A 7493-nucleotide genomic window follows, 5' to 3' on the forward strand; every position below is an offset into this window, starting at 1 on the left:
TAACCAGCCTGCAGTTTGTCTCTTCCATCTTTAAATAGTAGGGTTGCATTTGTCATCCTACAATCTGCAACAACTGTGTTATTGTCTCTTTAATTTTGTAAGATTATATCCAATGTCCCCAGCATTTCCATGGCCACGTTGTTGTGTACTCTGGGATCTTGTTATTAGGGCTGGAGTTGTATTGCCATTCATTTTACTGCTTTTATGATGATTTTCTTTAATGTCTCCTTTTCACAAATCCCTTTGTTCTTGACCATTTGTCAGTAGTTGGTTGATTTTTGTCATGTATAGTAAGATATAGTTTAAAACAAAATTGTGCAATCCAGAAACATCATACCATGTGAGTATGATCAAACCGTGCACATACAACAAGTAGTGCAAGAAGAAACATAAATGGAATGCAAAATATAGTGTTACAGAGAAAATGCAGATTAAAAAAGTATAATGGCTGTGATGAGACAGTTTGGGAGTTGGAGACTTTTCCCTTACCTTATGAGAGATCCATTCAATAGTCTAATAATAGTGGGGAAGAAGCTGCTCCTGGATCTGTTGGTAAGTACCTTCTAGCTTTTATACTACCTAATGGGAGAGGGGAGAAGAAAGAATGAACAGGGTGAGTGATCTTTGATTATGTTGACTGCTTTTCCAAGGCAGCATGAAGTTGCGTGATGGACTGAGCTACATTCACATCTCTCAGCAATTTCTTTATGTCTTACGCAGAGCAGTTGCCAAATTATGTTGTCATGCATCCCAACAGAATGTTTTCTATGGTGCTTCTGTATAAATTGTTGAGTTCTTGGAGACATGCCAAATTTCCTTAGTCTTCTGAAGACATAGAGATATTGATGTATTTGTTTGGCCAAAGCATCAAAGTGGTTGGAGTAGGACAAATTGTTGGTGATATTTACATTAGGAACTTCAAACTGTCGACTATCTCCACTTCAGCACCAGTGATGCTTCCTGACGTTGGTGACCATTGCCTTCATTTTGCTGACATCAAGGAAGTGCTTGACACCATGTTATGAAGCTATCTATCTGCTTCCTGTACTCAGTCTCGTCATTGTTCGAAATCTGACCCACTATGGTGGTGTCATCTGCAAACTTGTAATTGGATATAGAGCAAAATTTAGTAGCACAGTCGTACGTTTATGGAGTATAGTAAGGGGCTGAGATCATATCCTTGCGGGGTTTATCATGAAATATGTTTTGTGCCTCTCCTTACTGGTTGTGGCCTATGGGTCAGGAAGTAAAGGATCCATTTGAAGATGAAGATCCTGGAGTTTGAGGATGTACTTGGTTGGAATTATGATATTGAAGGCAGAGCTATGGTCTAATAACTCGGAGTATGATGTACGTGTCCTTGTTATCCATATGTTCCAGGGAGATGGCATCTGTCATGGACCTGTTGCGATGATCAGCAAATTGCAGTGGATCAACACTGTCTGGGACAATGGTGATGTGCGTTGTGACCAGCCCTCAAAGCATTTCATGATGATGGAGGTCAGACCCACCTGCCAATAATCATTAAGATCTGCTACATTGCTTTTCCTCTGCAACGCCTTGATAGTGATCCTTATAAAACTGGTGTGAACCACAGATTGGCAAATGATTGTCCATGAATACTCCTGTCAGATGGGTCACTGCACACGGTGGGAGATCTGGGTCAATTGCTTTGTGCAGGTTCACTTTCAAGGCGGCCTATCTGACATCTATGCTGGTGACCATGGGTGCAGGTGTTGCCGAGACCATTGAAAGCACTTACATCCACATTATTTAAATCCTCTTGCGTGAAGAAGCAACCAAATATTTATTTAATTGTGTTGCATTTCTTTGTTCCCCATTTTTAATTCTCTGACTTCTGACCAGATGGGGCCAACATTTGTCTTCACTACTATTGCGTTTTTAACGTAATTTTGCAGCCTTTAAGGGCCTGTCCCACTCGGACGTCATTTGCGCACCATTTACGCTAAAAATATCCTAAAAAATGGTTGGCGCGTGGTGGCGTATGCAGTGACGTGCAGTAATGCGCGGCGGCCCAGGATTTTGTGAGGCTTAAAATCCTTGCGCGTTACCTGCGTGACATATCCCTTGCGCACGCTGATGTACTGATGGTGTTCGCTGACGTATTGACGGCATTCGTGTAGCGCGTGGTGACACATGGTTACGCAGTGACGAACGAACATTGCCTATGCTAATTTATTATACTTCACCGTGCATCGTCTGTAACCATGCGCCGCCGGCGCTCCATTTGAGCATCGCATCACGTGACCACCCGGCTATAAAGCGCACGTAGTTTTGAAAAATTTTCACCGTAGTATGTTTGATTTTCACTGGCAAAATCCTTTCCACGGAGATCGGACTACATACGAACGACATCACAAATGGCTCCCAAAAGAAGCAGGGCCCTCAGGGGCACTTGGCCCGCGACTGTCGTACTGCTAGACGATTTTTGCGCGACTATCACTACCGGCCTGTCACTTAAATGACACGTAAATTGCGCCCAAGTTGGACTGGCGCTTTACAGTCTGCCGTTATGTTCCTCACAAGTTCTATGCTCTATCTTTCATTTTTCAAACAAGCTCAGTTCTTTATTGCCTAACTTCCAAGGCTTTGACTTTCGCTGGCAGCATTAAATGCCTCTTTTTGGATCTAATACTGTGCTTCACATTCTTGTTGGCCATGGCTGGGTCACTTTTCCATAAGTGCTTTTGCTACATAAAGGTAAGTATCATTGTGTTCACCATTTAAAAGTCAGCCACTGTCTATCCTTTGTTTTATTATTTACGTTCTTGTGGTTCTGCTTTTTAATATAATCCCCAACTGCTCATACTTTCTCTCAGAATGCTTTTTCTTAATCCTGCCTGAGGATGATACCCACATGAACCAAGACAAGTGACTCTTCCCACTCCCATTTATTTTCCAACACATAGATGTCCTTGTCCAGTCTCTTGTTCTCCGGTGCAGAAGGCAATGTCTATTCATCCATGCTATTTGTTTCAACAACCCCCTTCCTTTTTATTCCCCTGACATACAGATTCCTGTATTGCAGTCAATTTGCTCGTCCTCCACATAGTCCCCACACATTTCCATAAAGATGTGAAACACCTCAGATATCTATATTACTAAAAGTCTGATCTTGACCACTTCCTGTTGTTCTGTATATTGATTTTAGAAAAAACGCCGCCACTTACGGCTGTGATTTTTGGCCATCATAATCAAGAGTCCCCCTCCGCTGCACAGGACAAGAGGATTTTTTCCCAACGATGAAAAATAAAAGTCATTAGTGTTTAAAAAATGTTGAGATTCTCTCTCCTGAAGGCCACGCCCCTTCCGGAGGGACTATAAAACCCGGAAGTGTTGAGTGTCTCAGTCAGTCTCTGCAAGATGGCGGAATGAGAGGGTCATGTCTCTTAGTCTGAGCTGTGAGTGACACTGAACACATGTCTACTAAACTGTGAGTGGTTTTACTGACCTGTCAGTGCCCTTAATGTAGTTTGAAAATATGGTTTGGAAATGCTAAAGCTGTGTTGCCTTTGGTTTGGAAATGCTAAAGCTGTGTTGCCTTTGGATTGGAAATGCTAAAGATGCATTGCCTTTGGTTTGGAAATGCTAAAGCTGTGTTGCCTAATTAAAGTTGCCTTGCCTTCAATATAATTAAAAGTCTAATCTTGACCATTTCCTGTTTGCGTTTTATATTGATTTTAGAAAAAAACGCTACCACGTATGGCTGTGATTTTTGGCCATCTTACTCAGAGCCCCCTCCGCTCATCAGGTGCCGAGGATTTTTCCCATCGATGAAAAATTAAAGTGTTATTAGTGCTTAAAATATGTTGAGATTCTCTCTCCTGTCAATCACACCATGAAGACCACGCCCCTTCTGGTGGAGGGGGAACTATAAAACCCAGAAGTGTGGGTATGGTTCAGTCTCCGCAAGATGGAGGAGGGAGAGGTCACGACTCGCTGTCTTAGTGGCCTTGCACCCTGCTTGAAATGGAATTTCAAGGAATAGCCGTGAGTCAACTGCCAGCCCACCAGCTGTGACTGAGTGAGCTGCCAGCACAACAGGCTTGAGTGACTGAGCTGCCAGCCCAATAATCCATTTGGCCCACAATGTCCATACTAGCCCTCTGGAAACCAGTCCCTTCAGCCCACAACACCCATACTAGCGCTCCAGAAATCAAAGATTGTTGTGTGTGCTGAAATTGGCATACACACCAAAATCCTTAAAATTAAATGAGAACAGTCAGATTATAGACTATTTCACATTTGGGGCATGCTTTCTAATCTGTAAAAAGTAATATTTGTTGTGGAGCAAATAGATCAAAATAGGTAAAAATACCGAAAAGAGAGCAGGAGTAAAAGCTGGTTTTTTTAATGAGAAATGTCTTAATTTACATTAATAATTTGGATTTAGGGATAATTCATTTTCAAAATGTACAGTTATTACAAAACTAAAGGTCCAGTTAAAACATGGCAACACTATAATGATGGCGTCAGCATTAAAAAATTCTAAAACTAGACAATTAAATGGCAAATTATCTTCAGCATAAATGTATGTGAAAATGTACACTTTGGTAGGAACAGAAGTGTCCTTATCCACATCATAACAAATCATACGTGGATACATATCGTGTGAACGTGCTGACAAAGTACCTGCCTGTAAGGGGCATACAATTTTTTTTTTAATTGTGCAAGATGGCACAATAAATAACAATCTACAACCATCATGAAAGATTGAGTAGGTTGGTGCAATTTTCTTAATAATAAATTCTTCGACAGACTGGCAAAAGAGCCTTCACATTTGTTTCCAGTGACTGAAATCTGGCAGTCATTTTTTAGCCTGAAGAAGGGTCCCGACCAGAAACGTCACCTGTCCAGATTCTCCAGAGATGTTGCCTGCCTGACCCGCCGAGTTACTCCAGCATTTTGTAGCCCGGTGTGTAAAAACCAGCATCTGCAGTTCATTGTTTCTACAGTTATATTCTACTGTGCTTAGCATCAAAGTTGAGTTAACCCAACTCTTTTGGACATTGGGTTATAAAAGTATAGAAAAGTATCATAAAGAAAAGAACGGAGAAAGTATAGAAAAAAAGTATAATGTTGTGAAAGAAATTAAGAAAAGAGCTTTGAGTCTCCCCTAGTGACAGAGTGAACAGCAAAATTGTTCTTGCGCTGCTCATGGTCAGATCAGTATCAGATAATTTAAGGCAATATGTGGCTAGATATTAGAATAAGAGTAAGCAATCCACCTAACGTGTTAGACATTTTTGATATAATAGTCAGCAAACCTGATAGTTACAGACCCATGAGTGGTTAGTTTATTAAGTGAAATAAATACAAAATTGCAAGAATATGATTGGTGAAGATATTTTTGGAAATGGTATTTATTGGACAGTTTCCATGTAACAAACTAGTAAGTAACATTTATTTTCCCGCCTGGTATGACAGAATTTACAAGATATAGTTTATATTCATTGACCATCGCTCTAGCAAAATAAATCAAATTTATAAACTGTAGGAAAAAAAATCTATATATAAGAAAATGTCCCCAGAACCAAAGGGAGCATGAAATAAAAGACAAGATGGCTAATCAAGTATTCCTTCCACAAACCATGTACGACATATTCTATTGTAAATAACACCAAACCCAGTTAGCCCAAGAATAAAAGTCCTGCAAATATTCTCTTCTCCAAAAAGAGTACACTAAATGAAGCATTGTAGTATCTGCCTATCATTGCACCCCACATCATTTATTCTCATCCAGTTATCACGACATTCAGTTGTCACAGAACAGGAGTCATCATATCCCATTAATCTTTTTTGACAGTACTCATCATTATAATTCTCAATCTTATTTCAAACCGGATACTTAAACAGCTCTTTTTAAAATAAATTGAAAGCTTGGACAATACTTCATTATTTGAGAATCTAGTTCAGATATCCCACTAATTAGATAGGAAATCCTTCTAATCTCAAATCCTGCTGAAGGGTTTGTTGAAATGATTTGGATGTGAATAAAATTTCTTATCAGGTAAATGAAGTGCCTCAATATGCAATATCTATCAGCCATGAAACATAATGGTTTTTATGAGTCACTTGGAAATTGTGTACGCATCTTGAAGATTAGGTAAAGGCTTCTGATCATTTTGCCTATTTATGCAAGACACAACCATAACCCTGCAATGTCAACAGAAATAATAAAATGGGATGAGAAGAAATAACGCACCACAATAATAAAATAACAGAACTCTTTCCAGCAGACCGAAGTGTGTAAATTTAGACTGGATACCAGAAAAAAACCATTTAGTGTGTTTTGTTTTCTTAGCAAACTACTTTGAACGTTGAAAATATGTTTTACCCCCCCCCCCCCCCCCATATATTTAGCATTAGCTACTTTTCTTTGCATCCTTCAAAGTATGCAGGTTTATCTACAGAATATTACAAAGTCCCAAAATGGGATGTTATTTTTATTACTATTCAAAAAATGCAAGAAATAATGGCACAACCAAACTCATTCAAAATCAAATTGGGGGAAATCCCAGCGTATGTCTGTGCACGTGCGTGTTAGAGGCGTTGGGAGAGAGCAGAAAGCTGGAAGTTTTCTACACTTTTTTTTAAAGCAATGACATGTCACTTTAAAAAGTATATGACACCTGCATTGAAATATTATCAAATTCACTGCCCGATAGGGATCTGCCTATTATTGCGGTAGTTTCTCCTGAGCTCCAGTTAATCAGCCGCAGGGATTGGCCACTTGTATCCCATGGCGTTGGCATTTCACTTTGACCTGGGCCAATCAGCCCCAAAGGAAAAACTTCACTAGTCGAATGGTAATGCCCCTGTCCCACTTCGGAAACCTGAACGGAAACCTCTGGAGATTTTGCACCCCACCCAAGGTTTCCGTGCAGTTCCCGGAGGTTGCAGGTGGTTGCCGGAGGTTGCAGGTAGTGGAAGCAGGTAGGGAGACTGACAAAAACCTCTGGGAACGGCACGGAAACCTTGGGTGGAGCACAAAGTCTCCAGAGGTTTCCGTTCAGGTTTCCAAAGTGGGACAGGGGCATTAGTCTCACAGGCTGCACACATCTTAAAACTTACACCTGTTGGGGATGATTAAAGAGAGAGCTACTTTACCACCAAGAGGTGATATAGTAGAAGTCTGCAAAATCATGAACTGAAACCAGTTAGTTTTGGAAACACCCAGCAGATCAGGCAGCATATATTGGAAAGAAAAACAGAACTACAAAATGTTAGAATCAAATGTTTTAAATTGCAGTAAAGGGTTTGGGGTGGATAGCTGTGGCAGGGTGGAGATGTTTTAACACGCCATGGTGCTGAGTGAGGGGATGAAGGCTTAGCAATCACAGATAGTTGTGTGAAGATAAATTAGAAAATTATGTAACAAAAAAACTGTCAAGAACTGAGAGATGCAGAACATTACAGTTGCTGGAAATTTGAAACGATCGAGGACGTTGAAAGTATGCAGCAAATCTGGT

The 7493-nt window shown here is 40.4% G+C and overlaps 1 long non-coding RNA gene across 1 annotated transcript; it reads left to right on the forward strand.

Moving 5' to 3' along the window:
* Window positions 1-6639: 6639 nt before the first annotated feature.
* On the forward strand, window positions 6640-7140 carry LOC116970823. The gene is made up of 3 exons (XR_004411325.1): window positions 6640-6830; window positions 6918-6924; window positions 7065-7140. It is a non-coding gene; the product is annotated as an uncharacterized LOC116970823 (long non-coding RNA).
* Window positions 7141-7493: the final 353 nt, after the last annotated feature.

Source organism: Amblyraja radiata, chromosome 3 (assembly GCF_010909765.2).
Source record: "Amblyraja radiata isolate CabotCenter1 chromosome 3, sAmbRad1.1.pri, whole genome shotgun sequence".
Taxonomy (NCBI): domain Eukaryota; kingdom Metazoa; phylum Chordata; class Chondrichthyes; order Rajiformes; family Rajidae; genus Amblyraja; species Amblyraja radiata.